Here is a 19,539-nt window from a genome sequence, read left to right on the forward strand (position 1 = left end):
TGTTGAGTTTGCGTGTTCACTTTCTCCGGGTACTCTGCTTTCCCTAGACATCCCAAAAACATGCGGTGTAAGCTAATTGGAAGCTAAATTGCCTTTAGCGATGATTGGTTGTCCTTTTGTCCTCGTGTGTTGCGATTGGCCTTGGGTTCTGACACCCTTGGGTTAAACCACATGTGTCAAAGTGGCGGCCCGGGGGCCAAATCTGGCCCGCCGCATCATTTTGGGTGGCCCGGGAAAGTCAATCATAAGTGCCGACTTTCTGTTTTAGGATCAAATGAAAATGATAGATATAGATGTATATTAAATTTCCTGATTTTCCCCCTTTTACATCAATAATGGTCATTTTTAATCCATTTTTTTCTGTGTTTTTAGTTCAAAAATCATTTTGTAAAATCTAAAAATATATATTTTTAAAAAAGCAAAAAAAAACATTGTTTTTTTATCTATAAAAAACTGAATATTCGGGGCTTTTATTTTATATCTAAAATGGTCCGGCCCACGTAAAATCGAGTTGACGTTAAAGCGTCTGACACCCTCGGGTTAAACTTTCTGTGCTGGATCGGCCGGAACAAAAAAACCCGAACCCACGGCGGCCATCGAGGACCAGTTTGCCCTGACCAATCGCCGGTCAATCGTAGGGTACGCATCGGGACGTACAACCAATCGGCCCGTTGATGTTTTTCTCGCCGAAAAAGTTCTTCGCAAAGGTTACCTCGTTTTTTTTGGGGCGTAACGGCGCGACGAAACGACGACTCGGGGCAAAACATACGACGTAGCAACTGGTTTGGCATGTGTTGGCATGGCGGGGAAGAAAGAGTCCATTAACGAAATGGAAGAAGCATCTTCGTTAGTAACGGCTGGCGTCCCGAGCCGAGCCCTCGCGCAGACACAAAATGGCGTCGAGGGTGGCCATCTAAAATGTCCCCCGCAGTGGGCCTCGCACGGAACAATTACGCCAAATGCACGGCGAGAGCACTTTACTTTCCATACTGGCTTTTATAACTTTGGCGGCGAAGTTGGATGGAGCCGACTAATTTGTCTGGCAAATTAGCTTTAGCATGTCTCGCAGCGTGATTCGACACTTACAACAATTGGAGGCAAATTGTTTTTTGCATTTGGGCGTCTGGCGCCATGATGAATGGCTCTTCTCAAAATGGGCGAGCGCCATTTAGCCATCAAATTAAATGTTTTTTAATCAGTCGCTGTTTTTAATGGTGGCCATGTGCGCCATCGCTTGTGCTCAATGTCAAGCGCGCAAGGAAACAAATATGGTCGCCTCGTAATTGAAACGGCTGTGATAGCTCGCTCGAATCGGCGGATTATGACGGTATTATTTTGGTCGGCTCGCTTGCCCGCCTTTAAAATATGGCAGCTTTTTTTTATTCCTACGGGGACTTTTCAATGGTTTGCAGGTTCTTTTAATGGGAGGAAGCGCCGCGTGTTACCCCGAAAGTGCGCCACTGTTTACCAGTAGAATGGAAATTTGGGGGAATTTTCACAAACATTTTCAACGATAGTCTTTTGGAGTTCAGCAGCGATAAACTGACTTGGAGAAAACTGAAACTTAAAAGCCGAACACAAAGTGTTGGGTCGAGTTAAATAAGAAAATATTTGAAAAAAACAAATATCCAATAGAAAGCCACTATGCTACAAACAATGGACTTTGACAGGAAACAAATACCGTATTTTCTCACATATAAGCCTTATTTGTAACAAAAAATTATGACTAAATTGAGGGTAAGGCTTATATGCGCATAAATTAGACAAATTGTTGGGTCAACTTAAATAAGAGAATATTCGATAAAAAGCAAAAACAAATATCCAATAGAAAACCACTGCGCTACAATGCGCTACAAATGAATTTCGTCATACGCAGCTGGGTATGATGACAATTAGGCTTTTGTCTAGTCAATGATGATGACAAGCCTAAGTCTGATTTTATTTTATTTATTTATTTTACAAACAATGGACTTTCATCGGAAACGAATACCGTATTTTCTCACATATAAGCCTTATTTGTAACAAAAAATGATGACTAAATCGAGGGTACGGCTTATATGCGCATAAATTAGGCTTATATGTGCATAAATTAGACAAATCGTTGGGTCAAGTTAAATAAGAGAATATTCAAAAAAAAAAAAAAAAGAATATCCAATAGAAAGCCACTACGCTACAAACAATGGACTTTCATTGGAAATGAATACCGTACTTTCTCACATATAAGCCTTTTTTGTAACAAAAAAATGATGACTAAATAGAGGGTACGGCTTATACGCGCATAAATTAGCCTTAGCAATGCCATGACGCAAGACAATGCGGCTGATATGTTTTTTATTTCAAAATAGAGTAAAGAGAAACAGATAATACACTTATCAAAATGTATTTTTACGTCTAGGAATGAAATTCAAGAAAAAGAATCAACCGTATTTTGCATGAAACGCCGCCATCTTACCTTTGAATGCCAACCTAGACCGTTACGGACACACTTCCTGGTTGTACTGCTCACATGACTTCCTTTTTGAATTTGTCCACACGAAATGTCCAATAAAAACATTATTTTCAGCATTATCGGAATTTATGAAACTCCAAAATGGTTTCAAACCAAAAATGGCGTTCCCATGATGCTATTTTCTTTGGCCCAAATAATAGAGCGGTTGTCAGATTGAGATGGCTAGACATATACTTAAATAAATGGGCTTATAGATTGTTCTGCGCAGGCACTTGACACTTATTCCCATGCAAACTTTTCTCTTTACTTGGTGACATCAGGCCCTCCTCATTAATTTTAATGACGGTCAGTCAGCAATAACACATTAACGTACACATCCACGCAGAAAGAGGCGCCACTGATCCTGGAGAGCAAATATAGTCTGCACTTTGTTATCTTTTAGAATAAGAGAGAGAGAAGGGGGGAGGGGGTGCTTGAGCTCGGAGACACCAAAGTGTGTTTACGTCAACGTAACAATATTTACTCAAAATAGGAAATAAGTCCGACTATGTCTTTGACCATTGTCCATTTCAGTCCATTTTCAAAAACGTCAACCAGTTTCCAACACTGCCACTCAAAATATTTTGCTTATTTCATCGACCGTAGTAGGTAAAATTTGATAAAGATTGTCTCTTGAATTGGATTTTTTCCCGACTCGGACAAATAACAGCCAAAACAAAGAGACCCCCATACTCAAGTGTAGTTTTTCACCTGATCTAGACCCCATCAAGTATTGTCACTGCACTACACGTAAAATGCCATAACACTGCCAGATCCATATCAATAAGGAGTTTTCTCAGACTCCCGATAGCCATCCGTCAAATTTTACCCCTGATCTAGACCCAATGAAGTACTCTAACTGCACGGAAAATGACACAAACTGTCAAATGCATATCATCAAAGAGTATTCTCAGACTTTGACTTTAGTCTTAGCACTGCTAACTTTCATCTTCCACTTAATTCTACTACATATTTGCACTAAAACTCCAACCTCACAGCTTACCACTTTAATCCCTATTTTTACCTTCATTCTTATTGAATAGAAATCTTTTTATGACCACTTAATGACGCGTGCACTTTACGGTGACGCTTTAAAATCCCATTGTACTTGTATCATGACAATAAAAACATTCAATTCAATTCAATTAGGCTTACTAAACACAAAAATAGCACTCATAGAGTCACAACAATGATTTAATACCACCACAAATACAACACACACACTTACCAACTTTCAACTACCGTCCTAAAACCTATATTTTTTCTATTTTATTAATTCAGCGTAAAAAATGTATTTCCAAATGACAGGGTCCTAATCCATTTTTATTTAGAATTTATTTTGAAACCTATTTATTTCATATGCAGGCATTCTTTGCGTACTGTCCGCCACTTTAGTCCACTTGTAAAATGCCCTATATAAATAAAATGAAAATCAAGACAAACCCGCGGCGTAGTTTTCAAAAATGGGGGCAAAACGTTTCAGGGGAATTTGCCCGAGTCCTGACAAGCACCGCGAAGAAGTCCACTATGGATGCGTGCATGGTTTTCCGACAATATACAGTACGTATCCCGGGGGAAAAAGATGCTTTGTTCATTTTGGAAGATTTATGATGTTGTACTTTATGTTTGACTTGGTGTTTAAACTATCAAAAACAACAAAAGGGAAGGAAATTGCGGGTAATAGACGAGTATCGCTGACAAAGTTGACTGCGGCATCCTTGGATTAAGTGGATAGAACATTTTATATCATTAAAAGTTGGAAATGTATTCGAATCGTGTTAGATTGAACCGGAAAAAATACATTCAGGTCTACCTTTAACGATTTTTTAGATATTATATTACATTTTTTTTCATTATTCTTACTATATTTTATCACATACTAAAGAAGGGTAAAAATAGTAAAAAGTAATAAACAACGGCAGTTTAGATTCAAGGTACAAGTGCTTAAAATTGGCAACATTTTGTTTTAATTTTAAACATTAATGAAACACTGACACTGGCGAAAAGCTAATATACACCCACACACCCACACACACACACACACACACACACACACCTACACACACCTACACATACACACACGCGCACACACGCAAACGCACACGCACACACACACGCACACACACACTCACACACACACGGGTGAAACACCCAAGAGGTAATCCTCAATTCTGTTACTAATAGTGACTCTTAAAATTCTAAGCCATAAATGACAAGGATTCAGTGTGTTCATGCTATGCTGTTGTATTGACGATTTGTTTTTAAAGTGTTTACTTAGCTCGAGTTTTTTCACGTCACATTTGCACACTCGCGCTGTAATCTTAGCGTCAACAACACAGACACAAAAAGCCAAAATTTAAAAGTGTGAGAGTCAAAGAGCCATGTGAGAAGCAAAAAAAAAAATCCTATCGGCCAAATGATTTTTTAAATAGAATTTATTCATTTGGGCCGGGCCGAGTGGTCGCCACCCCATTTTTAGGGGATGTTTTCAGGTGCTTTACATTTTTAAAAATGGATTTTTTTGGGGGGTAGGCCCTAGAATAAGGGTGTCAGACTCGGGTTGGTTGGCGGGCCGCTTTAACGTCAACTTGATTTCATGTGGGCCGGACCATTTTAGATATAATATTTAGATTTTTTTAATAAATGGATTAAAAGAACTGTATTAAAAGCCCTGAATATTCAGTTTTTTTTTATAGATCTGAAACAATGTTTATTTTAGCTTTTTTAAAATATATTTTTAGATTTTACAAAATCATTTTTGAACTAAAAACACAGAAAAAAATGGATTAAAAAATGACAATGATTGATTTAAAAGGGGGGAAATCAGGACATTTAATATACATCTATACTCTTCATTTTAATTTGATCCTAAAACAGAAAGTCACAAGGCACTCATCATTGACTTTCCCGGGCCACACAAAATGATGCGGCGGGCCAGATTTGGCCCCCGGGCCGCCACTTTGACATATGTGCCCTAGAATAAATTTTCCAAGGGTGTGTTTTGGTTGTCACCTGTTGCTTTATACCCTACGACCAGTCCACCAATAGCGTCCGTTCAGTTGTGATTGATTGACTTCAGTTCGCCAGAGTGCGATGAAGTGGTTGGGTAATTTAATGGACCGTTAGAATGGAAGTTTTAAATCCATTTTTTAGGATCATTTCTACTGTCATCCCATTTTTTTTTTCTATCGCCCTCAAATAACTCCTGGCCACACCCCGCCATTCCCCCCGTTTGTCCATTACGGCATGGGATTGACGTCAATTAGCTTCAAGGGGTGTACACTGTCGAGTAAAATGCAAGTTTCATTTCTACGAACGCGTTTGCGCTCTTAAGCAAATCAAAGAAACAGCAGTGGATGATGGCGCTCGCCCCGGCACCGTCTTTTCCCATTTGGCACAAAATGGCTGCCTGGTGTGTGAAGGGAGGCCGTGGAACAAGGTTGGACAGTAGGACATTTAAAGACCACGGGCGGCCAATGCCTCAAACTTCAATCGGGGGGCCGGAGCACAATGCGCCCCCCGCCGTGTGATCATAGCCCGTGAAATCATACCAAACCCGAGAAGCACCTCTGTGACACAAAATGGCCGACCGCGGAGAGGCTCTGGCATAACATAACATTTGGCAGAAAGACGCTTGGCTGCGTTGTAGCGGGGGGGGCGCAGGGGGGGCGCAGGGGGGACGGTTTTCAGGGCAAAAACCGAAGACTCGGAGAATGTAGATTTGGATACCGGTGTAAAATGAAGCAAAAAAATGGCGAGATGGCTCTAAAAAAGCGGCACATTTTTCCATGCTCTCCGGGGACGACATCCTGGCATGGAACAGAAGCAGACAGTGAGACACTGGTTGGCTTGGGGGGGCCGGGGGGCTGGTAGAGATGGGATTCCCTGTGGATTTCGCCCACTTCTTACTGAGTTTCCCATGACCGTTCATTTAGTAAAAGGTCAGGAAGATTTTTAAAGGCCACCGTCTAACACACTTGAAAAAGCACACAAGGAGATATTACAGTACGGACCGGCTTATATAGAGTTATGGTTTTTGTGTGATCTTTCGCTTGTGTGCTCTATTTGAACCTTTTTGTAGGTGGTACATTTTAGGTCGATTTGTATACAAACAAAAGCGGATAGTACCGTATTTTCACGACTAGAAGGCACACTTAAAAGTCTTACATTTTCTCCAAAATAGACAGGGCGCCTTATAATCCAGTGCGCTTTATATATGGACCAATACTAAAATTGTTATCACGATAAAATAAGATAAATCCGTGGATAGGGTACACCATCCTCTACAGCTCTCACAACTACGGCAAGCAGCCCCCCGACTTTACTATTTTCCCCGTAGAAAAAGTACTGCGCAGTGACTGCTGGGATATATACCGTATTTTCACGACTATACTACGCATCATATTTTTAGCCGCAGTGTCAATAACGAGTGCTATTTCTGTATTTGACACACACAAAGGACGCACCGTTTTTAAAGACGCAGCCGGGCATGGCAAAACATACACCAGCTTAAACATACAGACACACGCTAAAAACATGTTTTTAAAAAGGCAAAACTGAGTTGGGTTGTACTTTATTTAGCCATTTTACAATGTACTCACGTCATCATCACCCACAAATCCATCAAAGTCCTCATTTTCTGTGTCCGAATTGAACAATTGTCCAAATGAGTCATCGGAAACGCTGAGTTTTATACGTTCGTCGAGGCGGACACAATCCATTCACAAATAGTAGCTAGCTAGTAGCTAGCGTAACTTTTCCAACGCTGCTTTCCATGCTTCGTCAAGCTGTGTTGATGTCGATGTATACAGGCCACAATCCATTGGGTGTATTGACAAAAGAACTATATATCCCAGCAGTCACTGCGCAGTACTTTTTCTACGGGGAAAATAGTAGAGTCGGGGGCTGCTTGCCGTAGTTGGGAGAGCTGTAGAGGATGGTGTATATATTGCTTTTTCCTTTTAGTTGCGTATTTTTGGGCGGTTGCGACTTCCGTTCCGAAAAATACGTTAGCGCCTGTCATTTCTTTCGAATGCATATTATAGCCATATTCATTGAAGTGGTCTTAAATGGCAAATAATCTGAATAAAAGCTAAATCAGAGGATAAAAATACTTGAGTGTCCTCGCTACGATTCCCTTTCTTCTATTTTTTTCCCTCCTTATTTCTGTTCGAACCAGATGACCTCATCATGTTTGTGTTTATTTGTGTGTGTTTTGCACACAGGAAATCCCTGCGGTACTTATTTGCCATTCCTCGGCATCTCAAGACAAACTAGGCCATCGGCGACGCTTTACACGTCCACCCAACAACGGCGTTGACATTTTGCACCCGCGCTATAAACCTCTCTAGACTTTTTCCTAAGAACAAATTCCTAGTTGTTCATTTTTCAACTTTTAAATTGCGTTTAGAAATGTGCGTCGGAGCCTGGACTCAAAGTTCCGAGAGCTGGACTACAAATTCACCCGCGAAGTAAAACACACTGAAAAATCTCACCATACCGATACGCTAAAGCACACGTGTCAAAGTGGCGGCCCGGGGGCCAAATCTGGCCCGTCACATCATTTTGTGTGGCCCAGGAAAGTAAATGATGAGTGCCAACTTTCTGTTTTAGGATCAAATTCAAATGAAGAGTATAGATGTATATTAAATTCCCTGATTTCCCCCCTTTTTAAATGAATAATTGTAATTTTTTAATCATTTTTTTCAGTTTTTAGTTAGTTCAAAAATCATTTTATAAAATCTAAAAATATATTTAAAAAAAGCTCAAATAAACATTGTTTTAGATCTATAATAACAGAATATTCAGGGCTTTTAATACAGTTATTTTAATCAATTTATTAAAAAAAAATCTAAATATGATATCTAAAATGGTCCGGCCCACGTGAAATCAAGTTGACGTTAAAGCGGCCCGCGAACCAACCCGAGTCTGACACCGTTGCGCTAAATCATTCTGACAAAGGCTTAAAATGACCTAAAATAGACCAAAAAACAACCTTAATAAATTGCGCATATGATATGACCGGTCAAAATGGATTTTGACGTCAATGGCAGTTAATACAATGAGTTAATATTGGACAGAAAAAAAATACCCAAAACAAAAAAAAATTAAAACCCAATTTTTTTTTATTTTTATACGACTCCAATCCTCTAAAAAATGATATGATTGGCTACGATATCCAATCACATGAAAAGTTTGGACACCCCCACGCTAGATGAAATCATTCATCCATTCATCACGTGTTCCAAATCAGCTACTTTACATAAAAAAATAATCTAATTTCCGCAGCACTTTTTATCACAGGACTAGTCAACTCATTTTGTTGTTGTTGGTGGTGTGTACACTATCATAAAAAACTCCTCCGTTATTGTACACTATCATTTTTTTTTTTAAACACACTCCTCCGTTATTGGCGCATGAATGAAAATGAAATTTGGTAAAGATATTCAATGGCCGTTAACACTTATTTTCTTTAGTTTTCCCTCTGATTATTAATTCTTAATTTATCAAACCACGGAAACAACCAGGTGGCTATTTTTCAGTTGTTAAGCAATGAAATTAAATAAAGTTCAATGCAGATATTCAATAGCCATCGGGCCTCAGGGCTAAATTTCAATTTCACCAAATTAAATAGCATTTGATTAATTAATGAGTCATTTTAGTTGTACTGTTTTCCAAGGCTTTTTCCTCCCTTAATAATGTATGGAATGATCTGAAACTTAATTATGCAATAGAAGAAGGATATTCCACGCTTGCAACCCAACTTTTCATTTTTTTTCTTGTTTCCGTTATTCCTTTAATTCGTTCAAATCTCATTTAGTCGCCGAATAAAAATTATAGTTGCTATCAAATCGATCAAAAGTGAGCATAGCTGTGCGGGTTACAAAAAGGATACTCGTCAATGCTTAAGTTTAATGAAGGAATTGATGGTCGATTGAAATCCGATGGCTCGGAAAGCAGCCATGTTTGTTATCAAATCCAATGGGATTAGCATCATGGCTAAGGGCTAATCAAGGAAAATGCTCATTTATGAGTGGTCCAGAAGAAATTCACGTTTCGGTCCATTGGATTCAGTGGCGGTCCGTGCATTTCCTAGTGACGCCTTCAGCGAATCAATCCAACCCTCAAAAACTATTTAATGGCTATAAAACCTCTACTGCAGCTACAGCTGCGACACATAAAAAATAATCAATAAGAACCTCATACAATTGAAATATTATTTAGGAATACAGCCATATTTTACTCAACAAAAATCATTTTTAACTGTACACAATATCCATCCTTCTTTCTTACTTCCTTCTTTTCTATGGCCATCGAAGCTAATGCTGAAAGTCGAGCCTGTCCTGTCATAGTTCTGGCATACGTTTTATTCGATTTTGTGCTGAAAATGTTCGTTCCCGGTTGTGACAGATTTGCTTGCTTTGGAGTTGTCCGACCTTTCTTAATGATGTCCAGCTTTTTTTTTTCTTGAAAAGTCCGTCTTGAAAATGGTTTTGACAGTAAATCTGCAAACAAATCCATTTCTTCTCCTCCTTCAGCCAATGCGGGTTGACAAAAGCGCAATTAAATCAACACAACAATATATTTGCTTGTGCAGCTCGCTCCACATACAGCTTGCTAGCTCTGGCTCGTCCACTCTTATCACTAGCCAATCATAGTTGGTGAAAGCGATGACGTTTCCCTACGCCTGCGAGGAGGCCTTGGTGTCACCAAATTGAATTCTGATTGGTTAAAGCAAGGGTGTCAGACTCGGGTTGATTTGCGGGCCGCTTTAACGTCAACTTGATTTCACGTGGGCCTGACCATTTTAGATATAATATTTAGATTTTTTATTTATAAATGGATTAAAAGAACTGGATTAAAAGCCCTGAATATTCAGTTTTTTATAGATCTAAAACAATGTTTATTTTAGCTTTATATATATATATTTTTAGATTTTACAAAATGATTTTTTAAACTAAAAACACAGAAAAAAAATGATTCAAAAATGACAATTATTGATTTAAAAGGAGGAAAATCAGGAAATGTAATATACATCTATACTCTTCATTTGTTATGATTGACTTTCCCGGGCCACACAAAATGATGCGGTGGGCCAGATTTGGCCCCCGGGCCGCCACTTTGCCACATGTGATTTAAATTCAACAGTCTTAATTAAAACCCATTTGAAAGTCCATACAAAGCAAATAATTTTTTAAATACACGCTTCCAGTATGTCTCATTCTTATTTTGACCTATTTAAAACCATGACAATTATTTATTTGCAAGCGAGCCGCCTTTTTCTATTTAATAATTGTACATTTGGGTAATTCATCGACTCCTTTGTGTTGATTTCCATCATCCAAATGAGTAATCATAAACATTTCTGTTACATAATAAATATTCCGTGCATAAATAAAGGTCATTTATACACGAGATGCTTTAAACGACATTGATCTACTTTTTATACGTTATTAGCAAAAGCACCGAAATGGGTCACAGGTCGTGTTTTTGTCACGTCCTTCCATAAAAAGAGCGTCCCGATGAGCTTCAGTCCATGAGAGAAGAAGCGAAATGTATTCTTTTTTTTTTTTGGTCCCAGGCTGAAAAGTTGAAAGATGTGTCTCAGTAGGAGATTTTCAAATGCCCCCCCCCTGTGATTCTTCAAAAAGTGCATCTGTCAAAAGGCTTGGCTTGGGATTCAAACCATTACATGGAGGATAGCTCTCTATTCTACTCAAATATTCAGTCTTTTTCTTTTTTTTTTAACTTTTAATTGAGGGTCAAGGACAAAAATGACATCAAAACTTTTCTTTTTAGGGGAGTTTCTTTGAGCACGCTCATTCTTGGGGGGGTCAAAAATGACGAATATGTCCATGGAAGAGTTTTTATTCCCCTTTCAATTGAAGGAGCTACAACATTATTTCAAATGAAATATTTACGATCATTTTGTAATAGTGTATACTGCCATGAATATAGTGTAGTTGGCAAATAGTGGATAAGATTTACAAGTTTTTTATCTTGCATTTTGATACTCGCGCTAAAAAACATGAATCGGTGGCCTTTCAATCATAGGGCAGGGGGAGACAGAGGACAACCAATCATAGCTAAGGTTAGCCAATTTAGAGTGTTCAACCAGCTAGCCTAGCATGCATGTTTTGTTGGGGATGTGGGAGGAAAGCGGAGTACCCGCAGAAAAACAATGCAGGCCCAGAGAGAACATGCACACCCCAGACCTGGCTTCGAATCTAGGACCCCAGTATTGCGCGCTAACCACTCAACCACCGGGCCCCTCTAATTATAAATATTTTTTAAAATAGAACTTTTAGCATGTATTATTTTGATTAGCAACGGCGTAACAACAGTGTCAAAAAATTGAGACTTTTTGTACTTTAAAACTGGTGAAATGACAAAAGTATAGTGTATTTTGACATACCATTCGAAAATATGAATTGTTTATGGCTCTTTCTGTCAAAAAGATTGCCGACACCTGTTCGGGACATACTTAACTTTTAATGCTATTTTGTGAGTATGGTTTATTCCTTAAACTGCATTTTCCAAATCTTTTTTGGGGCTTGTTTTTCTTTGTTTTTTGTTTTTTTTGGGGTGTCATCTTTGGGCGCACGGCGTGCAAAAGCTGCGATGGACTTAGCGAACATCAGTGGCAAAGCGCAAACAAAATACGTAGCTGCAGCTCAGTGGACTGCGCATCTGTCTTGTTAAAAGCGGCTTTTCCTAAATCAAACTCTTCAAGCATCCGTCCTTTGTAGCAGTCCAGCGATCGGTGGCGCAAAACCCGCGTTCTGCCGACACGCTCAAAGCGTTTGGGAAAATACTCGGGCTCGCTACCACGTCTCTACTCATACCCAAAAACATGCGTGCTAGGCTAGCTGTTTGACCATTCTAAATGGCCTAACCCTAGCCATGATCGTTTGTCCTGCCATTGGCCGGCCATCCATTCACCGCCTGCCTGGTGTCTGTAGTTAGCTGGGATAGGCTTTGGCACCACCTGCGACCCTTGTGACGATAAGTGAATACCGTATCTTGCCGTTTAATATACCCGGGTATATGAAATGATGTTTGCTTTTTTGAGCCTCCCGTTTGTGCGCTATTTAATATAGCCCTGCCGTTTAATATACCCGGGTATATTAAATGGGGGGGGGGGGGGTATATTAAACAGCAAAATACGGTAGTGTTAGTGTTAGAGCAAGGGTGTCAGACTCGGGTTGGTTTGCGGGCTGCTTTAACGTCAACTTGATTTCATGTGGGCCGGACCATTTTAGATACAATATTTAGATTTTTTTTATATAAATGGATTAAAAGAACTAGATTGAAAGCCCTGAATATTCCGTTTTTTATAGATCTAAAACAATGTTTATTTTAGCTTTTTTATATATTTTTAGATTTTACAAAATTATTTTTGAACTAAAAACACAGAAAAAATGGATTCAAAAATGACAATTATTGATTGAAAAGGGGGCAAATCAGGAAATTTAATAAACATCTATACTCATCATTTTAATTTGATCTTAAAACAGAAAGTCACAAGGCACTCATGATTTACTTTCCCGGGCCACACAAAATGATGCGGGGGGGCCAGATTTGGCCCCCGGGCCGCCACTTTGACACGTGTCTTAGAGTAACAGTTACAGTGTTAGTGTTAGAGTTATAGTGTTGTTGTTACCGCATTTTGCCGTTTTATATACCCGGGTATATTAAATGATTTTTGCTTTTTTGAGCCTCCCGTTTGTGCCCCATTTAATATACCCCTGCCGTTTAATATACCCAGGTATATTAAATGGGGGGGGGGGGGGTATATTAAACGGCAAAATACGGCAGTGTTAGAGTTACAGTGTTGTTGTTACTGTATTTTGCCGTTTAATATACCCGGGTATATTAAATGGGGGGTATATTAAACAGCAAAATACGGTGCGTTTATCACCCCAAATTTTTTTTCAAAACATACTCTCAGCCACAATTGAGCACGGCTGCAGCAACATTTCGCGTCAAGCCTTTTTTTTCTTGAACCGCACCGTAAACAGACCACTCAAACGCCATCCGGGTAAAAATCCAACGCCGATCCGACACCTCTTGCGTACGACTCCTGACGGCTTTTGAGGACGCATTGCCAAAGAAATAAAAAAAATGGAATCTAATATTTTTGGCGACCCTCAAACTCAAGCACACATACAAGTAAGTATACACAAATGCAGTGACATTGACACAGAGGAGGGTTTCGCTTGAATACGCACCTGTCCTTCCGCTCGATGGAACACGCCAGCGCACATGCCATTCCACCACGTGCACGTGTGGCTTTCACAAGGCTCCGGGGTATTCATGTATACAGAGTCGTATTCCTTACAGGCTAAAAGTCCTGTATTATAGTTTCCCTCTCTTTCTGGGCTTTTTTTTTCAGAATTAAACTCTAGTTTTTTTTGGGGGGGGGGGATTCACAAAGTTTCTCCTTCTTACTTTTTTGACTTAGTCTCGGCGTTGTGTGTTTTTTTTCCCCCTCAAGATTTTCCCACTTTGACCCAGAAGAGGAATAACTCTGCATCCTTTGACTTTGGAAAGGTCCCCAGATGTGATGTGTCGGCACGTGCCGGCCATCGATTGGACGCTGTCGACGAGGGTTTGGATTGCGGTAAGTTTATGCGGCGTGTACGCGCACGGGTGTTTGTGTTTGATGCAGAGTTTGTTGCCCATTTTTTGGGGGGGTCATTGCAGTAGAATCTTTAAAAATGGGATTTATAAGTCAAGTGAATTTATAGTTGAGGGCCTGGTGCGCGAGTGGTTAGCATGTTGGGCTCACGGTTCTGGGGTCATGGGTTCGATCCTTGGTGGGTCCTCATGATGTGGATGTTGCACGTTCGCCCATGGGCTTGCGTGGATTTTCTCTGGGTATTTCACTTTCCTCCCACATCCCAAAAGTATGCGGCATGAGCTAATCTTATGCTAAATTGCCCCGAACTATGAGTGTTAGCATTAATGGTGGTCTATGAGCTTGCGTGGGTTTTCTCCGGGTATTTCACTTTCCTCTCACATCCCAAAAATATGTTAGCTAAGCTGGTTGAAGACTCTGAATTGCCCCTAGCTAGTGTTAGCATTAATGGGGGTCCCTGGGCTTGTGTGGGTTTTCTCCAGGTATTACCCTTTCCTCCCACATCCCAAAAATATGCTAGCTAGGCTAATTTAACACTAAATTGTCCTTAGGTATGAGTGTGAGCATTAATGGTGGTCCCTGGGCTTGTGTGGGTTTTCTCCAGGTATTTCACTTTCCTCCGACATCCCAAAAACATGCTAGTTAGGCTAATTTAACACTAAATTGCCCCTAACTATGAGTGAGCATTAATGGTGGTCCCTGGGCTTGTGTGGGTTTTCTCCGGGTACTCCGGTTTCCTCCCACAGCCCAAAAATATGCTAGCTAAGCCGGTTGAAGACTCTGAATTGCCACTAGCTATGAGTGTTAGCATTAAAGGTGGTCCCTGGGCTTGTGTGGGTTTTTCTCCGTGTATTTCACTTTCCTCCCACATCCCCAAAAACATGCCAGCTAAGCTGGTTGAAGACTCTGAATTGCCCCTAGCTATGAGTGTTAGCATTAATAGTAGTCGGCGGGCTTGTGTGGGTTTTCTCCGGGTCCCACATCTAACAGCCAGGCCTTGAGATGATTGGCCTAGAGGTTTTTGACATATGCCAAATGCTATTGAGTTTGAGGTATGAAGAGAGAAGGTGCTTTGGCTAATTTAGCATTCTTTTTGTCGGGAACTACACAGTCACCTCTAGAGCCAGCCCTTATTGATCTGTTGGAATTTTTGGGTACCAAACCTTGCAGTGGAGGCGGAGCTAGATTTTGCAAACTAAGGTGACATCTGCATATTTAACAGGATTGTCCCAGTTCAGGCGTTTGTGTTTTTTTTTTAATATCTCTGTCAGTGGTGGTGCGTTTTTGGTTCAATACTTTTACAAGCACCTCAACAAAGAAAGTTTGTAAGGATGGGAAAGAAATCCCCCCACAATGCCCCCCTCATCCCCCACGACTACATTTCAGAGGCCCAGGGTCTTCACAATTTAATTACACTCCAGTGAACAAGCAAAAAAGGTCTAGCACTAGTCTGTAAGGTGTCAGTGGAATGCACCAAAGTGGCTCACCTGGGTGTAAGAAAAAGAAAGGAAAAAAAAAATCTTTTTGCATCATGCGTGCCTTAAAAGTCATGGGAGATATATTCCATTGCATTTTATTTAGCAATTTAATTGACTTGATGCTCTTGGAGGTTTTTTTTTTGTTTTGCTTTCCATTTTCTTTCGCCCACATCGTCGTCACAAGTGGCAGCCCACTTTGTTTTTTTTTTTTTTGGTGCATTGCTTGACCGACCCGCAGATGAACAATTACGCTAAAAGAGCTCCCGTTCCTTTTTGAGCTCATTTTGGTGATGAGGACGCTAATTCATCAAGGCAGTTCTGAAAGGAAAACATGCTTAAATATATATATATATATTCATCTATATCGTTCTTTCATTTAATAGCTGTAGGTTGTTTTTTTAAATCACCCTCTAATAGGCATATGTTTTCATCCATTTGTATATATAGTATATTAGCTGTATTAATCATAAGAGATTCCCATAGACTGCAAAAAAAATGTATATAGTGAACATCCTCAGCTCTGCTTTAATTAAGAGTATTTATATATATATATATATATATATATATATATATATATATATATATATATATATATATATATATATATATATATATATATATATATATATAGATATAGATATAGGGTTAGGGCAATACTGGGCATTCATTTTATGAATTTAACTCCATTCATATTTTTTATTATCATCTGAATTCACTATATTTGAAAAGAAATGTCTGTCATTGCGTTCCAACGTTAGTGAAATGTATTTCTAAAAACACACAGAAACACATTTTTATATTTTCAACCCATGTTCCAAAGCTTTAGCATATTTTCCTATTCACACCAATAAGTAGAAATTAGTCGGTCATGGTGTGCCATTGAAATATTATTGATATGATCATCAGGAATTTTTGTCTTAAATCATTCATTAGTACTTGGTATTTGTATTATGATATTCATTTCTACACTACAAAATAGAGTGTTTTGCCCTTTGACATCAAACCCGGCAAGAAAGTGCACTAGTACTTCAAATATAAATCATAATTTCTCATCTGAAACAGTTATTAAGTTGTAAAATATAGAATATTTATTGGTATCAAGAGTGCTAGGCAAGCGAAAATAATGTATCCGTCAATTTGCCTTTGCAGAAATCCATCATTTACATCTTACATCTCCACACTAAATGATGACTAATTTACATCTGACTTATTTTCACGGCCCAGGTACAATTTAATGACAATAAAAACGTCAATTTCTTCGCAGAATGTAATAATTTGCCTATGGAGACTCGACTCTTCAAATGAAAACAATAAAAATACACTTAAAGCCCTTTTTTAGACCCCCCCCCCCCCAAAAAAAAAGAACTCCAATTGAATATAATACGCAAACACCCCCATAAGAATAAAATGAATTCCATTAAAGCCCTTTTTAGACCCCCCCAAAAAGAACTCCAATTGAATATAATACGCAAAGCCCCCCATAAGAACAAAATGAATACAGCTAAAGCCCTTTTTTAAAACAAAAACCCCAATTGAGTCAAAAACACACTAACATACCCCACCCCACCACCCACCCCCAGTCCCCAAATTTACAGTATCACCCTCTACCAGTTCCTAAGTCGAACCCAGTCCTTCTAAGACTACTACATCTCTCCAGATGTTCTTTTCCTTTCTCCACGCACCCTCGCTGGATGTTCAACATGTCCAAATGAGGCCGAGAAGACCTCATTAAGCGAGCGTCTCGCAAGGTGTCGCACCTCTGCCTTCACCTGTCACCACCGAGGCCATGTAAGTTCAAGATCGCTGCTGACCCCGCCCCCAACACTCTCTGAAAAAAGGGGGAGGGGGCTTAGGTTCCACACACACACTCCCACACACACATGAACACACAATTCACTGCGCACACACGCGCGTTTTACGATCGCACTCCAATTCAGCACACACGCGCGCGGGCGCACGCACGCGCACGCACGCGCACGCCACCGTGGCGAGGGACGTCGGGATTGGACGCGGCAGGGTATCCTGAGCAGTCCGTTTTGCGCCTCGCTTGCCGTATCATCGTCACCGCCGTCTTTTACCGGGAGGACATGCGATCGCCACGACGTCCGCGGCTCGTCTCCGTTCGCTCGCTCCTTCTTTCTCCCTCCTTCTTTCTCCCTCCTTCTTCCTCCCTCTTTCCTTCCTCCTTTCTCCGCTATTTCTCCTCCGTCTCGACTTACGAATCCACGCGCTCCTCCGACTCGGTGCTTATCTCACATTTTGTGACCTGAACTTTCAAAAAAAGGATCAACAAACTAGAAAAAAACGCCCCCCCCTCCATAAAAATAGTTTTTCTTTTGTTTTTTATTTATTTTTTAATCTATGGGACTCCATCCTCCATGCCACTTTTCATTGTGAGGAGCTTCTACCCCGTTTTGCATTCGACATGAATAATCCATCCTATATTCTCGCATGGGCGGAGCTTTAATTTCTAGAAAGCATACACCACGCACTTCAACTATATCATATTTAACGCCGCGCCTGGTCTTTTATCCCGTTTTTTTGGACGCTCCAAGTAACTTCTAAGTACTGGAAATGCGCGTCCGTTGACGAGCTTTTACATTTTTTTTTTTAATTCACTTTCCTTTTTTTTTAGCATTAGAACGCTTTCACTATGAACGGAAGAAGTTTCTTTGTTTTTCTTTTTGTCTTTTGGACATGAAGAGGGACAAACAGAGTCCACCTCAGGTAAGAAGACAATTTCATCACATCATTAACCGCTATTATATCCTTCTTTTATTTTTATTTTTTGTCATGACTGTCCCATAATTCCACGTTCCTTTTCCCTCCCAGAGAAACCAAATATTTACAGTCACTCATAATACAAAATTAAAAAAATCAGTTTGAAGGGCAATTTTAAAGAGCATTGAGGTCGACTTATACGTTTAACCGACCTTTACTCTCTCCTTAAATATCAATAAATCCCTTTTTTTTTTAATCACGAGCATCTATCCCTCCATTTAGACACATTTCTAATAATTCTGCACCACATAATTAATAAGTAGGACCTATTTGAGAAAGAGTGTTGATGCCAGTGTGAAAAATGAAAGGTGATGTAAATAAATAAAAAAATATTCTGACCCTCCCCCCCTTAAAATAAACAAAACTGCAGTTCGGCATCCTTCATATTTTACAGTATAATGCATTTCATTTAAAAATTACACAAAAAAAACACCCCCCTCCCCCTCGCATCCCATAACTTATAACATGACCTGCTGCCCTATAACATCATTTCTAGTCGAGGTGCAATGCATTGTGGTTTCTTTTCGTGCAACGTGCTACCGTGTGTGTGTAGTGGACAAGAAATGAAAGCTTTGATTACATTGCTATTAAACAGCAGCTTCCGCCTGTTTAGCACATTCTTACACCGTTTAGCAGCCAATTTAAGAAGCTTGTGTTTGTGTACACTTTTATTATTTGCAAATCTAAAATAACACACTGCTTTTTCATACTTTAGCTCAATTTTGCATCCTGTTTTTGAAGTCTAGATCTCAAAATGCCATTGATTAAACGTGTCCAACTTCAATTTCATTGAGAAAATGAAGACGTTCTTAAAATGAGTTGCTTTAATGAATAAAGTTTAATCTAATTCACAACAACTGGAATGTTAAACACGTTAAACAAGTAAACAAGTCAGCCAGCATGTGAAAAATTGTATTTGTTACTATTGAATACAATACATAGTTGTGTATATAGGTGTAATATTTCTTTTTGTCGTGTTGATTGTTAAGAAATGAGTCGGTTTCACATTTTTAATGGATAGCTTGATAGAGTAAAGTCAAACCAGCAAGTAACTTGTAGTCGTCGTAAATAATGTATCACTGTCGTTCTATATTGGGCCATCTTTGTTTACTCTTTTTTTTATTTATTTATTGTAAAAATAGGTGTTTTAC

At 39.5% G+C, this 19,539-nt stretch overlaps 1 protein-coding gene across 2 annotated transcripts in view; it reads left to right on the forward strand.

The window, feature by feature from the left end:
* Window positions 1–19,539, forward strand: part of tenm3 (teneurin transmembrane protein 3) — a 176,258-nt gene that overhangs the window by 28,220 nt on the left and 128,499 nt on the right. For both annotated transcript variants that reach the window (XM_077604192.1, XM_077604193.1), the window contains exon 3: window positions 13,986–14,111. The gene's annotated coding sequence lies outside the window, so the exon portion shown is untranslated. The remainder of the gene's footprint in view (window positions 1–13,985; window positions 14,112–19,539) is intronic.

This window comes from Stigmatopora argus, chromosome 7 (genome assembly GCF_051989625.1).
Source record: "Stigmatopora argus isolate UIUO_Sarg chromosome 7, RoL_Sarg_1.0, whole genome shotgun sequence".
Lineage (NCBI taxonomy): Eukaryota > Metazoa > Chordata > Actinopteri > Syngnathiformes > Syngnathidae > Stigmatopora > Stigmatopora argus.